This window comes from Amblyomma mixtum, chromosome 1, assembly GCF_055824585.1.
Source record: "Amblyomma mixtum isolate Tamu chromosome 1, ASM5582458v1, whole genome shotgun sequence".
NCBI classification, from domain to species: Eukaryota; Metazoa; Arthropoda; class Arachnida; order Ixodida; family Ixodidae; genus Amblyomma; species Amblyomma mixtum.
The window spans coordinates 240,351,186-240,371,061 of record NC_143012.1 but is presented as its reverse complement, the minus strand read 5'-3'; the positions used below and the strand labels follow the sequence as shown (position 1 = coordinate 240,371,061).

At 46.2% G+C, this 19,876-nt stretch overlaps 1 protein-coding gene across 3 annotated transcripts in view; it reads right to left on the bottom strand.

Annotated features, from left to right (window-relative positions):
• The window catches only part of LOC149371319 (dopamine receptor 1-like), a 385,861-nt gene that overhangs the window by 160,919 nt on the left and 205,066 nt on the right, over positions 1–19,876 (bottom strand). The window lies entirely within an intron of this gene.

The window sequence follows — 19,876 nt, the reverse complement described above, 5'->3', positions numbered from 1 at the left end:
TCCAATCGAAATTTTCTTCATTCAAGCTCAACGTTTCATAGCCAACTGGACTCCTTAGGGGATTTGACAACGAATAGCACAGTGTGCAGATTTAAAAGTCTGAAATTTGAAAGAAGGCAAAGAGGAAAAAAGGGGGAAAGGGGGGGGGGGGAGAGGGTCTGTATGGGAGGGGGTGGTGTAGGGGACTGAGGCGAACCAGACATGCTCCAGAACGTCGTTTTGGATTCAAAAGCAAATTTAGGATTTGACACGGCACCTTGTTCCTTTATAAAAGCCTCAAGGATCCTTCAGACTTCGCGTTGCGCACAAATCTGCCACCTCGTAATTGAGGTCTTGCCCCATAGGGAGCACTCGCGATCAAGTTGTTTCGCTTTGCTTGTTCATCTCACATTTTGCTTCTACCCTTTTGTCAGCTCTTTCCTAGCAAAACTCAATTTCATCTGAAGTCAGGGACTTAACGAAAGCGTCTGAGCGGTGCCTCAATTTAATCTACACTCCACTGCACAGTGTTCTGCTGGCTCGCTCAAGCCAGCTACGAAGCAAATAAGTATATACGGAGATAGCGAACAGCTCGAGCTCCTCCCAAACTGGCCAAGTCGCTACCCTTGCCTCGGTCACGAACAGAAAGAGAGAAGGTTAGAGCCGCAAACCGCCAACCCACTCCAGGCAACGCCAACACCGGGGTCCCGAAATACGCCGTTTTCTTCCCACGGCGCTCTTCCCAACCGCAAATTGTTTCTTTCGCAAGGGCGGGAACGCAAAAGAACAAAGAAACTTCGCTCGGGGCTGGCTGAGCTAAAGGCAGGTGGTCAAGGTAGGACCCATCCCGAACCGGCGCTCTCCGTGTTTCAAGATAGCTACAAGCCGTGCGACAGCTATTTATTTTGCTAGCTCTGTTTTTCCCGCTTCTTGCCGCTGTTCTCGTTGCTTAGTTTTGTTTGGGTCTTCTCGTGTTCTAGTTGCGTTTTGTCCCAGAGTGAAAAGAAAGGATGAGAACCAAAGAAGCAGACAACGCGAGAGCGGGCCGACTGCAGTTTACGAGGTCCATTCAAAGTAATGGGCTCTCAAACATTTATCCTTCTACCTCAAAGGGTGAAAATCGTTTTTGGGAAAAAAGAGTTACTGGGCCGAAACCCATGGAAATAAAAGAACGAAATCGACACTGAACAGACAAAGAACATCACGCGGGGCAGCGATGGCCACATAGTATCAAGCTGACTGATTGGCAAGTATATACGGTTCACACTTTAGAAACTACACAAGAAAGCTTAGGAAAAGACGTGAACCAGGCCGACCGGACAAGACGTGTCTTGTTTAATATGTTTCCTTCGCATATTTTACAATCCTTTCTTGTGCGATTGCTATAATGCATCGTAATGTTTTACGTCTTCATTCCTAACTGAGTATGAAAAGCGACCTTATGATGGGCTTAAATAAAAACTTCGGGTACGGTTGTCGATGTGAGAACTGCCGTCCGCCAATAATGGGACGAATTTTCCAAGATGTGACCACAGGCAAGAATGGTACTGTGATTGGTCGCAGCCTCGGCCGGACATCAATTTAGGCATTCGGACAGCGACAAGCATACCTTCCTTGCTGTTATGTCTTTCTAGGTATTCCTTTTCAGTTTCATTTTTCTGATTCAAATGTTGATGGTCAGCATCATATCTTTGATACTAAAGTTGCAGAAACACGTTGCTTGCCCGCATTACAGGGTGCTTAGTACCCATTGACAGTGCGGAAAAAGAAGGATTTGGATAGAAAATTGTTATGAAGGGTCGTCCCTGAATGAATGGTGCATGTTATCGCTTCTGTAGTGAATACGGGGCCTTAGTGAGGCAAAAGAAAGACGCAATGTGTATTTGAGCCCCCAGATCTTTTTTTTTTTTGCCGCGTTTCAACCGCCGCGAAGGTGTATCACGATTGCCATTCCCGAAAAATTAAACGCATTTCTGCATTCAAAAGGCCGCATGTGATACCAGAAGGAACCAGATTTGTTGATGGCGAGTTACAGGCGCAGTACAATATGAACAAAACTTATTCTATTCTATCGCGCCACCGTGCAAAAGCTGCGCGTTGCATCTCCTGGTATCAATCAATCAATCAATCAATCAATCAATCAATCAATCAATCAATCAATCAATCAATCAATCAATCAATCAATGAAATGGTTATTATAGTTTTTACACCCTTCTGTTAGGCCATTTAAGATTGATCTTCGGACAAAATTTAATAGAAAAAACAGTGGTTTCTATGAATTTGGTGAAAAGGAGTAGCCGGAGCCGCTATGCGCCACCAACCTCTCCTTTCTTGTTCATGTAAATAAAAAAAATACAGTGACAGCAATAGCGAAGAAAGCGTGTAGACCAATGTGCCGTGATGAATAAAGGCAGAAAAGTCTGGCGAGCTTGGAAATGCATCAACCACAGCTCGACGCGTCAGACGCTGCAGGAATTAACGCATATGCAACTTCGAAACAGATTCCTTCATGGAAAATGCCGCGACACACCTGATTGTTTTTCTTTTGTTGTCGAAGCAAAGTGAATTTAGATCCGTGGCAAAACCATGTACAAGGCGTGCAAGGCTGCTTAAACTCTGAATGAACCTAGGAAAAAGGAAGGAAAAAGCCCAGCTTTGTCGATAGTGAGTGTCAGGTTCAGTGCATCAGAAATAATGATTCTGGTGATAAATGAAAGCGGCACTAGAAAAGCGAATTAGGAGGTGTGTTGCGTCGAAATGTCACTGATGCATATCGCAGGTAATTCTCTCTATTTCGTTTCACAATACTCAGGTTTAGTAAAACAGCATCCATAAATGGATTAGAATGGTGGTGCATGTGTTTATGAATAAGTACCGCAGCGTGTACAGAAGACTTATCTATTACGGCGAAGGCTGCTAGGTAGAAAGTGAGAAAGAAAACACCTTTTAGTCGCACATAAAATCAAGGTTGCCTTGTGTAGATGGTGCGAGACGATAGGCTAAGCTTTAACTCCATCTATGTCAAAAGCAGCCTGGTGCTTCTGGAGTCTAAGAGGATATAGGGGGTATGGCACGTTGTGCTGTGTGGCAGAGGTTGTAAGCCACAGCAGTAAGGCACCGACTTAGTTTCGTGTTTTACGGATAAACAGAAGAGCGCACGACAATATGCGAGACGCTAAACCTCAAAAAAGAAAGAAAGAGATCAAGGCTAGTGAACATGGCCTGTGAAAAGAAATGCAAATGGCGCCATCAACATTCCTGGATGCAAACAATACGAGAGACGCCACCAAGCACAAGATGAGAAGAGGGCGCTTTAGAATGCAGCGGACCTCGACGCTATTGCTTGAAATGACCTTTCACGCCATCTGGTGCTGTCGGATGCGGATGGAGTATAGTGGTACAATGATGAAGGTCTTACGCCTGCGAGAATTTCACTCATTCCGATGGAAGCGACAGCAATTCCATATTCGTTTGCATAGAAAAGAACCTCCTCCTCAGGTGCTATGCACCAGGTTGACTGAACATGACTTGAAAGTGAGCGAAGATTTTTGTTATTCGCACGAGAATGAACGTCGTGAAATTTTCTTTGGAAGTGAACTCTCATTCAAGATAGTGATGGTATAAGTTCATAATTTATTATGGTCTAGTAGGTTAGCTTTTTCATGATATAGTAACTTTGAGAAATCTGAATTGCAGTGCTAACGTAAATCATCGTCGTTGCACTAAACTGTGTAAAAAAATATGCTTTTGAACACCGTCCACTACCTACATGGAATTTACATGCCATTCAGCTTGAGATGGAGATATTTTATATCAATATTAAACTAAAAACGTCGGCGTGCCGCCACCCAGTTGGATCTCCCAGCTATTTATTGATATGGAAATCCGTCGTGGTCACTGTCATCAAAACGAAGCATCATCCGAGTAGACCAGCTGTGTTTCTGATATTAACCATTTTTTATATACGCAAGAAAGAACGCGTTGCCAGGTTCTGGACTTGAGCCAGTTCACACACCAAAAGAGATCTACAACACAGGACACGAGCATGTCAGCACGAAGCCCAATGTAGGCATCGCACCGACATCTTTGTGCCTTCTTTTGCAAGGAGCCCATTGTCGAACCTACTCAGTGCCAACAGTGCTATGTCACGGCAGTGTGAAGAAATGCGTTCGAGCTATGGGACGCTGGCTGTCGTGCCCAGGTGTACAAATTCTCAGCGTCACCGGTACAAATCATCAGTAGTGCGCAACCGCTTTCAGCACTGAGCCCTGTCAAATGAATAAGTGTACAGTTACTCACTCTCTGATCTGCAACTCGTTGAAGTTTTTCCGCAATCAGGTGAAGAAGAGTGATAGTGATAGGTGATCAGCAACCTCCCCTCTCCCTTTTTTCCCTTCCTCATGAGGGCGCTACTCTGTGGTCCACCATTATGACATTCTTTTTTGGCAACCAGGCGAAAATGGGGAATTTGCGTTACGAAGTACGGTGATTATCCGGCCAGATTCACATATACAATTATCAAAGTAAAAAAAAAGAAAGTTTGCTCGTGCATTCACCATGAGGCCAAAAGGAATAGGGGGCCACATTTTTTAATGCGATAGTGCTAAAAGCCTCACCAGGGAAAATAAAAAAATGTGTCGTTGATCATAAAATTCGCCTATTTGCTGGAAGGAAATGACCTCACTTCCGGAAAAGGAGGTAGGAAGTGACGTCACTTCCGTTAAATAAGGGATCAAGCGACGTCACTTCCGGCAAAGGCAGCAACAAATTTTATGCTATCGCATTGGGATAATTAGGTGTCCTTGTGAATTTTTTTAAACAATTCTTAACACGATTCATTCTTCTGCCTTGATGGCACTGGTCAGCCTTAGCTTTGATAGCAGAACTGGCACGTGACCGACAAGGGTTGCTAGTTCTGAGCGCTGACGTCTGAGAGGGCGACTGCTAATCGTAGAAGTGCAGAAAGATGATACTCAAAAACAATACTCACAAAATACTGCCCTCCATAAAAACTTAGATGGACGAGATAAACAACGTGGATCAAAGGAAAAAAATGGCGGCTCGTCCGGTGAACCACGTCCCTTCCAATTACTACCACCCGGTTTCTCGCCCGCCAAGAGAGGGTTAGCGAACTTAAGCGAATGAATGCAGCAAAAATGCACGGTATCGCAAACGCGATGAATATTAACACTGCCCTTCAGAGGCGAGAGCGAAACGAAGGCAGCGGGATGGCACATTGCGCGGGGTCCCAGGAGGAGGGCGGTGGGTTGAAAGGCAGATGAATTAGCCCTGGGCCTAAACGCTTCCGCTGTCCAGTTCCGGGCTGGGGAACGCAATTACCGAGTCAACGGCATGGTAAATGAAACGGGACTGCTCTCTCTTCCGGACGCACGCTAGTGGAAGTAGACGGCCATCTGTATCCTCTCTCGAGGGAGCATACGGAAGTGAGAAAGGAAGGCGGAAGGAAAAGCAGTTTCAGGCAAAAATTGGTTAGGAACGACTTACTCTTTGAGCGTAATGATGAGTTTAGTGTCATTTATTCATCCCCTACGCATTGTTGACCATGCTGCTTGCTCCTGTACCTCGTTCTATCAATTCAGAACCACGGGGACACTTCAGTTACCTTAAGAGTGGAATGCCATAGCACTAGATTTCACACTTCTCGCAGCTTCTGTTGCAGCTTCTGTATTTGCTTACGTAAGTTTCTTTGCAATTGCCGGTCCATCAACAGCCTATTCGAACTGCTAGCTGCAGTAGCAATTATGCGCTATGCTGTGACGGTGCAGACATTTAAATATATCACATTTTTTTCTGATTTTTAATTTAGATTATACCTATCTCGACCAATCAGTGATTTTCGTGACACCGGACAGCTCGGGTTGCTCCTGACGTGAACTCTAATGCTATCTATAGGTTGCTATCTAGACTAAACTTGGCTGCCCACAACCCGGTCACGTGACCTCTTCGACCTATCGGGGTGGCCATCAGGATAGGTTGTGATGACGTCGCAAGGTCACATGACGTCTCTCGGTCAATGAGCGAATTTCATGACATCGGAGGGCAGATTTTGCTCTTGACGTGAATTCTAATGATACCGCCTTGAAATAAGTATACACCTCATGGTTCTATCGTCTCTCTAAACAGCGTCTGCGCTAACGACTGATTGCTGGATCTTGTTATGCTTGTTTGGTTTCAAACCCATGCTGTAGACGAGAGTTCCACGGGCTAACTACTCATCAGAGGGGGGGGGGGGGGGGGGGGCTGTGTACCGTTTATTCCAAGGGATCAGGAACGGCTACGCTAGATAGAGAATTAGCGTCGACATCGCATTTTGTACCGTTTCTTTCCCGGATCATTTTCTGCCCTTTTATCTTTGGTAACTGACGACTTTGATGATAGTGCTCACATGAAACTAAGACGCAATGTCATTGGTCGTCTCCGGTACCGAAGACAGGTTTTCAGAATGGCAGAGGGACAAAATAATGAATTCAGAAGGGAACCGTTATATTTGACTGCCCCAGATTTTGAGACTATAAAAACGTGACACAGTTTCATAGAAGGTCTAGACCTATTAGAATAAAAAAAAGGATTACTATATGTAAAGCGTGGTTTCTGTGGCGGTCGGCAGCCGGCTGCACTGAACAGATGTCTGGAGAATCAACCAAAAAAAAAATCGTTGCTCTGACAAGTGTAACGTATTTGAAGTGATGCGACAGAGAAGTTAGTCACAATACGAATGTTTCATGCTATGGAAACCTGCAATAACTGTATGGGAATAATTTCTTGATAGAAAGGGGTCGATGTCCATTAACCACTAGAACTGAGTAGCGCCACATGCTAATGAGACTGGCGGCAGTGAGGCTGGCATCAAAAAGTTTCACTACCCAACACGAGCACTCAATAACTTCTCACCGTGAGCTTTCAGAAGTTCCCGGCCCGAGACTATGCAGTCTAACGGAAAGGAACAAAAAACTTTTTAGCTTCCTAAAGACGGTGTTAGACATTGTGTTCTCTCTGGCTACCTTGCACAGCGTGAACATTTAGAGTCATAACACAGAAGTTTTACTAATCCAGATTCAATGCTAACAGCTCGCACAACCCAAAACCCAGCTGAACACATTGTCGTTGGTCAGTATATAGACGCAGATCTGCACCAACACACTACGATGCCCAATACGCAGGGAAAAACTGCATTACACAGCTGTTGCCGGAAAAAAAATGTGGGACCTTTAATCAAGACAAGGATAAATCACTGTGTTCGCCATTTTTCGAAACTCCCGTTCAGCATGCAAAATTACTAGCTCTGGCTGAAGCAACCGTGCTTCAGCTGTAGTGGTGACACGAGGGTGGAGTAAGGTCCAGGATTAAGACATGTAGGGAATATGCATCATGTACCTTCTGCCGGAACTTTGTGTCCGCATTCGTAGGGTGCATATGTATAGTGGAGCTCATGGCCCACGTGGCTCCACGTACCGTTGCTGGACACGGACATGTGCATTTTTTCAGCCCGAAATAAATCGATGATTTAGCCCTTGCTTGTGGTATGTTGCTCGTCGGGTGAGACCATAGCTCGCGGTGCCCTATGCGGGGCGCCAGCACGCGTCTCACAGAGCAGTTCGGCGGCGCCCTGCTGTGGCGAGGTCACGCCGACCGTGAAAACCGTTGTTTCGGCGACCAGGCGAGCGGCCGAGACGTTTTTGGACCATGACTAGTGAAGCGGTGTCTTCCTGGCTGTACAGAAAACGTACACGCTCCCGCTCTCGAAAAACTAGTGCGACACGGTTCGGCACGTGCTGGCGGGCGGGGGGGCCTCTTATTTTTGCTAACGATAGCACCTGGCGTGAGTGGCTGTATCACCCGTAGCGCCGTCATTGTGCCACGCTGCGCTATACTTAGCTTAGTGTTGACTTGCTGGAGCCGCCATGACCACATCTGCATTATAGGACGTTACTGTAAAGATGAGCTTTTCGGGTTAGCGCGTTGCCGCGCTAACGGTAGCGCAGAATTTTGTTCACTGTTCCATGGGATTGGGTCGTGGGCCACCATTTTTGTTAGGCCTAAAGAAACCGGTGTTTTAACCCTTCGTTGTGATGTGCTACTGGTCGGATGGGACCATGGCTCCAGAACCCCGTCCTTTAGGAGGAGTGCTATATATGTGAGTTCGTACGGGCGTGTGTGTGTGACACGGAGCATAACCACGCGGCGCTAATCAACTCACGACGCAAAGGTTTCGATGTATTCAGCTGGCAGACACGTTACCGAGGAACTAGTAAAAGGCCAGAATATCTGTGCTTACCAGCCCCCGATTCTATTCAAAGTTGAGTTCTCATCACTAAGGCAATGCGCATTTTTGACAGGCCGGAGGTTGACATCAAGAGCAACCAACGGATAGCACGAATATAAGCCTAAGACCCGACAAAATCCGGTTTTGAATGCAGCCTGATTTAGTACAGCTTCCGACGCTCCAGCTTGGCTCTGGCATAAAGGATTTCGTGCAAAGCGTTCACTAATCCTTAAACACTTTTTAGGACTAGACAGTCTCGTCTGTCACAGTCAATAGCAGCATTAGAGTGGAATACTCCTCGTGATGTTGCTACTGTGAGCGTAGAAGTGTGCTCCAGTTATGCTTTATTTATTACAAAACCATTTCGTGCAGGCATCACGCGCTATAAGCTGCTTATTTGTACTCGGAATGATAATCCAGCTTAGCAGAATTCTCTCTTAAGCAGAGCCTTGGGCTTAAAAAAAAATAACAGTTTCTAACTAGAGAGTCTAGTGGTAAATGCAGCCATCATATGCCATTTATTCGGCCCGCAGGGGGTGAACTGTCTTAGAGAGCGGTGCTTAAGAAGCGACTCAAATTCGGCGCTTCAGGCAAAGCGCAGAGGTTATGCAAAATAATGCTAATTTCACCAAGTGCTACGTCTCCTGACAGCCGACTGGGGTACAAGATTAAAGTTATGGCTGCGGTGTTGTTGTTACTTTAAAAGTTTTCCTCCTTTGCTCTGGGATAACGAAATTAACAGGAAAGCAAACAAAGCGGTAATAAAGACTTACCGATAACACCCCGAAAATATCTCGAATTTTATAATTGGTCGGCATTCAGCTGAAACGACTTTGTAATACGTATGCGCACTGGAGTGCTATAGCTCCTGTGTGTTAGCATTGCGTGCGTTGTTCTTTAGGATGGAGATCGTGGTAATATCTTTTCTAATGTATGAAGGATAAGCGTTGTGCACGTACACACCTGTATGAGTGCGTGTGCACAATGAAATAAATGCGTCTGCAGTTCAGGAACTGTGCCTGTAGTACGTTTTAATACGCAAGCAATGAAAATTCGGATAACTGTACATTCCTGCACAAAAACGAGGTGACCACGCTAACTGAGAGAACTGCGTGCCAGCGCTTTCTGCCGATGCAGCGTCTGTTTTCAAGATATGCATAAGGTGCCTCACCAAATATGTTAGCCTGTTTGTCCACACACATCTGCCAGGAACGCCTTCGTACACAGAAAAACCGCAATCACCGCCATTCACGTGGCCTCTCCATTTTTGCGCACGATTGTAACGTTAAGCGAAGTATCATTACAATTAATCTTGTAACACGCACATGCTTTGCCTCTTGCGAAGCCACGGCTACCAAGGATCTCTGCAACTTGCTTCAGAGCAAGACGTCAGTTTCATGGGACGAAAACTAACTGCGCATTGCAAAGTGCGGCAAATCTGTAAACAGGAAAAAAAAGGAAACAAAACAAGAGGCCCGAGATGAGACGGAGGAGAGAGACGTCCGCGCGACTGCCTTCTTTGTATCGCTACGTACCGGTGAAAAGAGAGCAACAGCTTGTTTGATAGTAAATCACGATGCATTTTCCTCGCAGTGACGGCGAAAATGAAAGCGCATGGCGCAACTACAAATACGGCTGCGTTCATGGACATGCAAAGTTCGGAGGCCGTTGCGTCTCAAAGCATAGGCGATCTGTGTTATGAGAACGGAGAATAAATGCCGCATACTTCCACTATACACCGTTGGGCTGGAAAATCTGAAGCCGAGGATATTGTGCTAAGATATAGAAGGCAACAGGCTTAACTGGGGTGTTAACTTGCAGACGTATTTATAAATTTTCTGGGCTCTCGGAGCTGTCATTACGTTGACGAGGTAGAGGTGGGAGTCTTGCAAATGCCACTATATTAGACGAACCAGAGCAAGAACCAATGACTCACTTTTAACGCAACTTAAAAAAAAAAAGCCCTTTTTCTTCACGTGTTGATCTCAGATCGATGTCCTCACCCCTCAGCAGCACTGCGTAGAACAATGAAAAGAGAGAAGGAACTGAAGAGACGCGTTGATGAGATTTAAAGAGTTTCACAACAACTCTTCGTGTTCTAATCAGTGCTGGCGCACGCGTAGGCGTGATAAGTGCAAAAGCGCACATTGAGATTGGTTCAGAATGGTTGAACTCGCGACATTTCCGAAGCCTCCGCTGCAGTATAGCTGCGTTGCGCACACAGCGCGCATGAATATTTCATTGATCCGTCCGACGCGCACGTTTGCAGTCACGGGGTTTATTCGGAACAAAAGCATGGTATTATTAGATTGAAGCAACATCGAGTCCGTAGTTACGCAACACTACCGTCTCTGACACGTCGATGAGAGCGCAGACAAGCGAAGGACAATTCTGGACGCAATATGCATGATTAGAGTTTAATAACCACGCTGTCTGAAAGTGACTGTGATGCATATTACTGAACGGTACAGATATTACTTCTGAGGCATGCACGGGCGCGTTGGGCTTCCTACGAGCATCTAAGGGCTTCAAGGAAGAGGAGTTCAGAGAGATGAAAGTTGAAACATTTCGCCGCTTAAGATTGAGAGGCTGATTTGGTGAGAAGTTGCCATAAGGACTTATTCTTGGTGTATGCTTGGTGTTTGCTTACCAAGCGTGCTAAGTTTTGTTGTTGGGTTTTTGTTTTAGATGCGCACTGTGTCGGGTGGTCCGGATGCTCCCCTCTAGCGCCTTTTCAGCTGTGCAGGGAAGCCGATGCTCGTCTTGACCGCGAAGCCTAACGGGCGGGACATCACCTTTGCCGATACTTCTCGCCTTCTTGTTCTTCTTAAAACTACTTCTCCTTGTTCTTCTTCTTCTTCAATGACGTCACGGAGTGATTACGCTGAAGGTTATCGCGGATCATGTCCCTCAAACAACTCCTCGCTGTGAAAAGGAAAGCCAGGAACAGCTGAGCAAGCTTCTCATATGAGTTTCCGTCTAATAGTTTTCGTTGATGTTGGTGCGCACTTCATCCGAATCTACCCACCTTGCAGCAATTTTATATTTCCTTTTTTGTCATTGCGTCTGTACGCAAAGCGCTAGGAGAGAAAGAAAAAAAAGTACATTATTGCGAGATTTGGGCCGAATAATTTTCAGGCATCGCTGTGCAGAATCAATACACTGGTGATTACGACAAGGATTTCTCTGCATTCACATCGAAGGAATAGAACGGAACGATGGCAGAGAAGGCAGCGGAAAGGGGGTTGAGGAGGGGAAGGGAGGATGAGGAAAGAGACAGCTCTCATCAGACACGAGTTTAGCTAAATGGAAGAGCACGACGAAAGCGTACGAAGCAAAAGTGTGGATGGCAAAATCGCGCGGCTCATTACCGCCATTTCGACTAGGAGGCCACGCTCGAGAACTCTGGAACAAAAAAAAAACAAAAAAACAAAACGAAACACAAATATAGAAAGGCGCGCACCTCCCTTTCCCCAAACCCTTCCGCGCCTCGTCCTCCGACTTCCACCTTCTTTCCTTCTTCTCAGCGCCCGTCGAAGCAAGACCGCTTCATCATCCGTCCTCGGCTTTCCATCAACCGAACGGTGTTCGCAAACAATCCACGTTTCCACTCATTGGGCGCCAGAGGAGACAATGGCACGCGCCCTCTCCCCTTCTTCTTCACCTTCCCATCATTCGCTCTTTATTATCTAATTTTTTTCTTTAGCTGCAATTCATTTCTTTTAAGATCGTAGATAGCCGACTCGCACTTCCGGCTCCTTTTCCTACTCTCTTTTATATTTTTTTGAATTTTCAAAATTCGTTTTTTCTTCCCGGTTGCATCTCAAGACTTGTTTGCCGCCCGTCGTCACGCATCGCACGAGAAGTTGGCACCCAATTCGGCAGATATTCCCTCTCGGAGTTCTCGGAGTTCACTATTTCCTCGCATCTCCCGTTTTTCTTTTTTAAATTTCAAGGATCACTGCGGAATTAAAGGGCACCTTTCACCTTTCAACGCGTCCGCGTACGAGCACAGAGCGTTAGGTTTTATTCCTTCCTTTTTTTATTTTGTTCCTTCTATCGACGCACTAATCGAACGGTGCAGAGGCACCACCTCTCAGCGGGGTTGCGACGACGGGAGAGAACGGTGCCCTCATTAATTAGGATTTAGATCCCCTATCTATGGCAACCCACGCTACTACTGCTCTCCGCAGGATTGCGCTGCCAATGGTGGCCTACTGGGAGACCAGAATAGAAGGTCGTAGTTGTAGTCGTAGCGGCACGAATGTTTGCCACGGCATGAGATGATTAAGGCAGTGCAGTGAGGAAAACGAGAAAGCTGCTACACCTAACGAGCCCGCAGTTCGCAAAGCAACCGTTAATTTTTATCGACGGTCAAGGACGAGGCGAGGGTGGGACCAGCAGTACGTCTTGCTGTATACACTTGGACTCCTCCTTCCTACCAAGATACTTAATCTAAGGCTGACACGATGGACTTTTAAGAAGGGTAAATCTTAATTGCTAGAAGAGAGAACTTGACCAGAGCTTTATAGATGATATGCTTCCCATGGGAAAATTTGTGCGCTGGAACGTGTGATGAGCGTGTAAAACCGCTGATTAAGAAAAACTGCAATTTTAATTTAATGGACCTCATTGTTCACGATGCCCTTCGCGCAAATATTAAAGAATTCGCTCTCTGATGATTAGTTGCAAGGGTATGTGACTGTTTTCATACCATTTCCACCCAAAGCTCAAACAAGGCTGGTCCCTTTCGCGCTCACTCTGCTGACTCGCAAAGCCGCTGGACGGACGGACATTCTAAAAGTAAATCTTTGCGAATGTTTGAGATTTTAACTTGTTGGTTCTTTCTTTGTGATGACAACTTAATAATCTTTTCTGTAGTTCGTTCTAAGTAGCTATGGTCACATGGAATTCATGATTTGAACTTGAGACACATATCGCAAAATATACCGTGTTCTACTTCTCATAATTTTTTTGCCAAGTTAGGGCTAAAAAACTCCCTGATATTTCTAGGAGATAAGAATTTTAAAACGTGTATATTTATTGGTTTTGTATAAAAGCCGAGAAGAAAGCGTCGGGCATGTAGAATGAGCACTGTGGGTAACTCAGGGAAAGTCGATCCACCACAAAAGTAAAACAAGACCATGAAACGGCTAATTGGCTGCTCACTGGCGTAATAGATTTCGAACATCGACGTCTCTTAGAAACCCTCAAAACTGCACGCGTACACTGAGTCAGCACTTAATTACTTCAGAAGCACCAGGAAGAGTGCAGAATGAACGAGAGCATGAACTTTCTTCTATTTTTCGGAGGGAAGCACCAGCTTATAAGGAAGTAAGGGTTCTTTAATTATTCTTATTCAATACAGCTTATTCGACAAGGGTCGTAAGTTGTTTTGTGGGGCTACCTGCAAACTCCGCTGTCTCTATATGTAGAAACAATGGCGCCCCAGTACTGTGTTTTCAGCGGTACAAGGATAAACCGGGAATTTTTAGAGAACTAGCCTATCGTTCATATTTTTTTTTATTTTCTGTTAGGGCTTTGCACTGCATACGCGCTAGCCATTGTCATTAGTGCGCCGATACCCAGAGTGGCGTATGAGCCCACTGAACTATCGCTGCATTACTGCGTGCAGGTGCTCGAGGATAGCACGGGGGGAGTGAGTTGCTATGATGCGTTCAGGGAAGCTAGAGACGAAGGGGGAGCGTGATGATGAAGTTCGCCGCAAGAAGGAGAAAGAACGCTTTTGAAAGAGAGAAACTGGCGCTGAGTATGTGATGAATCGTAAAAAAAATCACAACCATGCCTAATCACGTTATATGTTGGCAAAATGGTAGCATGAAAAGATGTTGGTCCGCTAACACCACTTCCCCCTCCAGCCAATGGGAGAGTTTTGTGACCAACGGCACCATCCACCCCCCCCCCCCCCCCCCCCTTCTCATCTCCTCGCGACGATACTTCTAATGTTATCACATTAATAAGACGAACGACGCTACACCTACGAACCGCTCCAGCAATTATTCATATATCTAGGTGAGGACAGAGTTCGACCTTTTTTTTTCCCTGGTTGCTTAGTATCTCGAAATTCTCTGCGCAGCAAATCTGTACCGGCGAAAAGACAAATTAATATTAATATGCTATTGCTTTGATTAAGGGCAGGTAATCTGTCAGTTGAGTATGCGTGCACCACTGGCACTTTTATTTGCTCATTGTTTACAAATAAGCGATTACATAAATGCGAACATAACTAAGCCTTAGCTGCTTCTATTTTCATCAAACGACGAAAACAGCAACGGCGGCGTTGTATAGGCTGGCAGAACGTTCGATGAATACAAGTTACTAGTTATACACCCGGAGGTATGGAGGCTAACTTGGAGCAGAATAAACACCCACAATACCGGCTGTCTTTCTAGCCCCTTGCAGCGTGAGTGGCGCTTCTTGCTGCGTTATAATCGTTAGCCATGCAAGAGTAAAATCATTGTCTCTCCTTGTGTGCTTCCCAATAAGCCAAAAGACATCTTTCGCAGGAGCTTCCCAATCGCTTTGGACTTACGGGTGAAGCCAGTGCGCGACTAAGTTTAGAAAAAAAAAACACACACCTGCGGACACTGCTTTATCGTTTTCAGCCCATACAGTTCTGGCACGCCTTGATGGCTTTTCTTCTCTACTCAACGTTCGAGCCGACAGGAACGCGCCAAGGGAAGACACATGGAATGCTTTGTTAGAGCACACCCTTATAAAAATGGTTTATAGACTGTCTATACACTTTTGTAGACTCTACTGCCTTTATATAGGTATTTTATTTTGTCTATTCATAGCCTATACACGGCCTATAAACAAAAGTCGACTAAAAGTGTACGGCCATAATTCTATAGACTGTCTATAGAGTTTGCATTGCCCATAGACTGGACTATATCTATAGGATGTCTATAGAAAGTCTATAGACTTCATAGACAAAAGTCTATGGACTGTCTATAGAGTGTAAAGAGGTTTTTATGAGGGCAGTGCCAAAAAGACGTTAGCTAAAGGGACAGAAACACAGGACAAGCGCTGTCCAGTCTTGATGGCACACTACCGGAGCAGCGCACTTATGTTCAAATTCCGCTCCTAATCCCCATCTTCGAATTCCTCTCGCTCTGTCCCCAGATTCTCCGCCATCTTCGCATTTTCTTCGCATCCAAAATCTCGGCCAGTTGTCGCGTTTCTCAGACCGCCTAGCCACCGGCTGCCTAACTTCTACCTAGTCAGGCGCCTTTGCCTAACCCAACTCCCCGCCGCGCCCGTCACAGCCGGTGCTTGCGCGGGCGTTTGACTCGCTTTTCCCCCTCAAAAATAGCGGCAGCGCATCTTTGGCAGCGCTTCGAAGAGGCGACGCACGTGGCGGCCGCTGCTCGAGCCAGCTCATTAGTTCCGAGCGCTACGGGCCTGCCACTGTCTCGTGCGTGACAACGGCGCCGGCAGCGACGTCTTCGCGAAGGCAGCACGGATGAGACAGTAAGCGGCGTGCTCTCACCGGCCTTTATTTTCAAATCTGTCCGGGTGACAAATTTCTTCCGTGCATCGCCCATGTGCCGACGCGTCACGGTGAGAGTTAGCAAAAAAAAAAAAAAAGAGGAGGAAAACAGCACCACAGCGAAACCCCACTCTTAAATCGGCTGTTCTTACTTCTTTTGATGAGAGTGAGAGAGAGAGAAAGGTGAACGGAAAAACAGAGAGGTTTAGTAGGCGTGCCCAGTATGCTACCCTATACGTGGGAAGGGTATGGAGGGTGCATGTATGGAGAGGCTGTCACCAGAATGCGCTACAGGCAACCACTTTTCTTAGAGAAGAAAAATTACGCAGCTGACAACATAATACAAGAGTAGCTATGGCCAGTAATACGCAATACAATTAGCAACAGAACACGTTAGTAATTCCAATCGGTGCTGGTATTGGTGCGTGGGGTTTAACGTCCCGATCTGACACATGGCAAAGAGGGGCACCGTAGTGTAGGGCTCCGATTTATTTCTGACCATCTCCGATTCACTAACGGGCAATGTCATCGCACAGCACACGGGCCTTTTTCCCTCTTCGCCTCCATCGAAAGGATGCCGATGCGGACAGGTTTCTATCCCGTTACCTTGGGGTCAGCAGCCGAAGCCACTGATCCATCGCAGCGGTTTGTAATGCTAACTTATGAATTGCTGAAAAAACAACCCTGTCAACCTTCTTATGGTTTCAGACATTAAACAATCATAATCACAGTCACATAAGCACAACGTACTAAATTTTGAATCAGCAGGTGAAGGCAAAGATGCAGAAGCGGACCACAAAAGGGCTGTAGTCCCTGTCTTCAGCTGCGCTTTAAAAATTTGTTAAGCTATACCAACTGACCCAACAGACAACTTATTAAAATCATAGAGGCAATATGCGAGAAAAAAATGACAATCGAAGAGTATCGTAATTTATCAACATAAGCGTCCTTGTTTTTGGACTAGTTGGTACTTGCCCAGGAAGTGTATTTTAACGCAGAAGGGAATCCACACTTAGGACAAGACACACAAGACGAGCGAGATCTTGTGTTCACTGTCCATAGTACGTGCTTCTTTAGAGCTAGAATAATTTTCCTAAGCATGTATTAACAACTGCAACAAGATCTCTTAAAAATATGTTTCTTTAACTGTACGCTTTTTCTTCTCTCTATGTTCTCCATTTCAGACCCACTCTTTGGCTCTTGAGAGAAGCTCCGGTGAATGAGGGATATGATGTTTCGTGTCTACACCGTCAATCTTCCTGTTTCCCGTACGGTCTGATACTTTTACGACTACCACGTCAGCTTCATTCTTCCTCTTGATCAACTCTGTTGTCTCAGCCGATGGTTGCGATGGTGGTGCAATGTTAGGCAAACGTAGCTTACTGTAGGTTTCTGGCATTTCTTCCTCCTGTCCGCACTCGGTCCTCTTGATGTCCCGTTGCCAAAGGTCCACCATCAGAGGGCGCTGAAGAAGCCGCACCAGCTGGCGCGAGAATTGTCTCCGCACAGCAAAGCAGACCTCAGTAAACAACGCTTTTTCCTTTCCATCGGAAGTGAGTAGTCGCCCAGTAGCATGCCTGGGGCGCATTATCCCCGAAGCACAAAACCTGTCAACTTCTTCATTCTCGCTGGGAAGTAAAGGTCACGTCTTGCCCCCTCATTCCTTTCAACCCGGAACTCTCTTCTTCGCGAAGACGTTGTAAAGGAAAGAAAAAAAAATGGCTTTGTGCAGGCTAGGTGCGTCTTGGGCTCCTTCATGGGAATATTTCAATGCCTTTCTTTGGAAACTCTTGCCCCAAGTAGAGCAGAATAGCAGAAACTTCTTTCAAATGCTAAGGCGCTTCCTTTTAGGACGCTCGATAGTTCCTCTGTCAACATATCGATCCGCGCCGACGATTCTGCTCTGTGAATACCATGAGTAAGTACTACTCCTTCTACTTTCGCGAGAACCTTCGTGGCGTGTCGAACTGAAGGTGGTCGTGTTCATTGTGCTCCGGCTCTTACTGTTCACAAAAGTTTACCAAAACCCGCTTCACTGGGACCAGCGAAATTGTGAGCGTGACTACAATGCTCAACACGGTGCAGCGCTATTGCTGGGGTGCAACGTTGGCATGACGCGATCGCGTTTAAGCAACTCCGCTGAATCGACGTGGTCGGCAAACGGCAGTTTTATTTTTCCGTTACACCTCTCGCAGCAGCCGCTTATACGACGGCACCGCGCTATTCAAGCAGACTTTCTTGCTGAACTTTTTCTGTATCAAATATCAAGGAAACAAAAATGACGTCACTTCTTATGAAGGCATGGACAGCTGTGATAGCATTAGCAGCTGTCCATGGCTTCATAGGAAGTGACGTCATTTCTGTGACGTCACTTCGTCAATGACTAACACACGGCACTCGTAATAGTAGAGGCAGACGCAAATACTTCTACAGTGTTCTCGAAGTGGAGATAAGTAGCAGGAATCAAACTTGGGAAAGGCTCTATAGGAAAAGACGCTTTGTAACCGTATTTATATATCGTTAGGGTTTCGGGGAGTTTGCGGCATTCTAGGAGGCGCAATCTGTCGCAACAGAAAAAAACTGATGACGGAATAGCTCTCAGACGAAACGTTTACCTTGTAACCAATGAGAAAAAGAGCGGTGTTGCGATCACGTACTGATCAATGACTAGACGTCATCTCCAGCCATGCAGTTGAGTTATGGGCTCTATGTCACTGATAGCCGGCCGTCTCCACAGAGGGGAAAAGATGTAGTCCTCTGCTCGCTCCAGTTCAGGGGCGGACGAAAAATCGGTTTAAAATTTTTGAACTTTTCGTTTCTTTGCATAGGCTATTCCTGTTAGCTTTCCTCCCTCTATACAGTGAAAATAAGCTAAGATACAAAGGTGGCTAGTCGCCTGTGTATCTTCAAACTGCAGAGTATCCATGTGCTCTGCTTAAGAAAAGCACCAGATTGTCTCTTGTTTGTCCACCTGTCCTAATGCTTAAAGGTGCACTAAATGGAATCCTGAGCTCGCCTTTTTGCCGCGGGAACTCTTCGATCTTCATGCCCCAAGAATCCTTAGAAACTTCGAATCATAGTTTAACATCTCTGCCTTTCCCCCTCTCTCTGTATCTATCTATCGAATCATAGTCATGTGCGGCCGATTCCCCACTGAATCCGATTAAACGTCCCGACTCTTCCTTTTTTTTTTTTTAACTGACCTCCGAGAGTAGGAGGAGTCAACCAGCGCGTGGAGTACCTTTCAGCCAGTCGCGTGGCGGCTCGCCGCTCTGCATTTGCGGAGTGATACGGAGTAATGCGAGGAGTGGCCTACGCAAGCAGACTCCACGCGTATTTTTATTTTTGTGGGCCTTATCTGCTGCTATGTTGTCTGCGGCTGAAACTATTTATTCACGGAAACCTAAAAAAAAACAAGAAAAAAGCGAAAGCGAAGCCGCCACCCGACTGACTGAAAGGCATTCGCATTCGACGCGCTGGTTGACTCCTCCTATACTCAGGTCAGTTAAAAAAAAAACAAAAACAAGAAAAGGTGGGAGCTGGGACGTTTAATCCAATTTAATAGGGAAATCGGCCGCACAGGACAGCAATTCGAAGCGTCTAAGAATTCTCGGAGCGTGTAGATTGAGTTACCGCGGTAAAAACGCGAGGTAACAGTCCTGTTTAGTGCACCTTTAGCAACAGCACGCCGATATTTTAAAGATTGACAACATGATGAGCCTTATATAACAAAGCGTTACGTACAAAAACGCAAAACAACAGAACAATAAATATCTGCATCGTTTGGTGATAGATTAATCGATCGATTGGTTGATTGACGGATTGATGTATTTATCGACTGACTGTATTTCATGTGCGAAAGCAATGGCTTATTATGCGAAGCATATTAACGTAGGTTTCGGGTCTTCGCGCGACGCCCGGCGGTGGCCACCATTGACCTTGAAGTGAGATCACATGATGTGACGTCACGTGATGACGTCACACCGGCTGCAGATGGGGCCTCATATCGCGCCGTCGGACGTCGCCCGACGGAGGCCTCCACGCTTCGGTTCGCGCCGTCGCGCGCCACGCGGCGGCGGCGCCACCATCGCTGCATCACG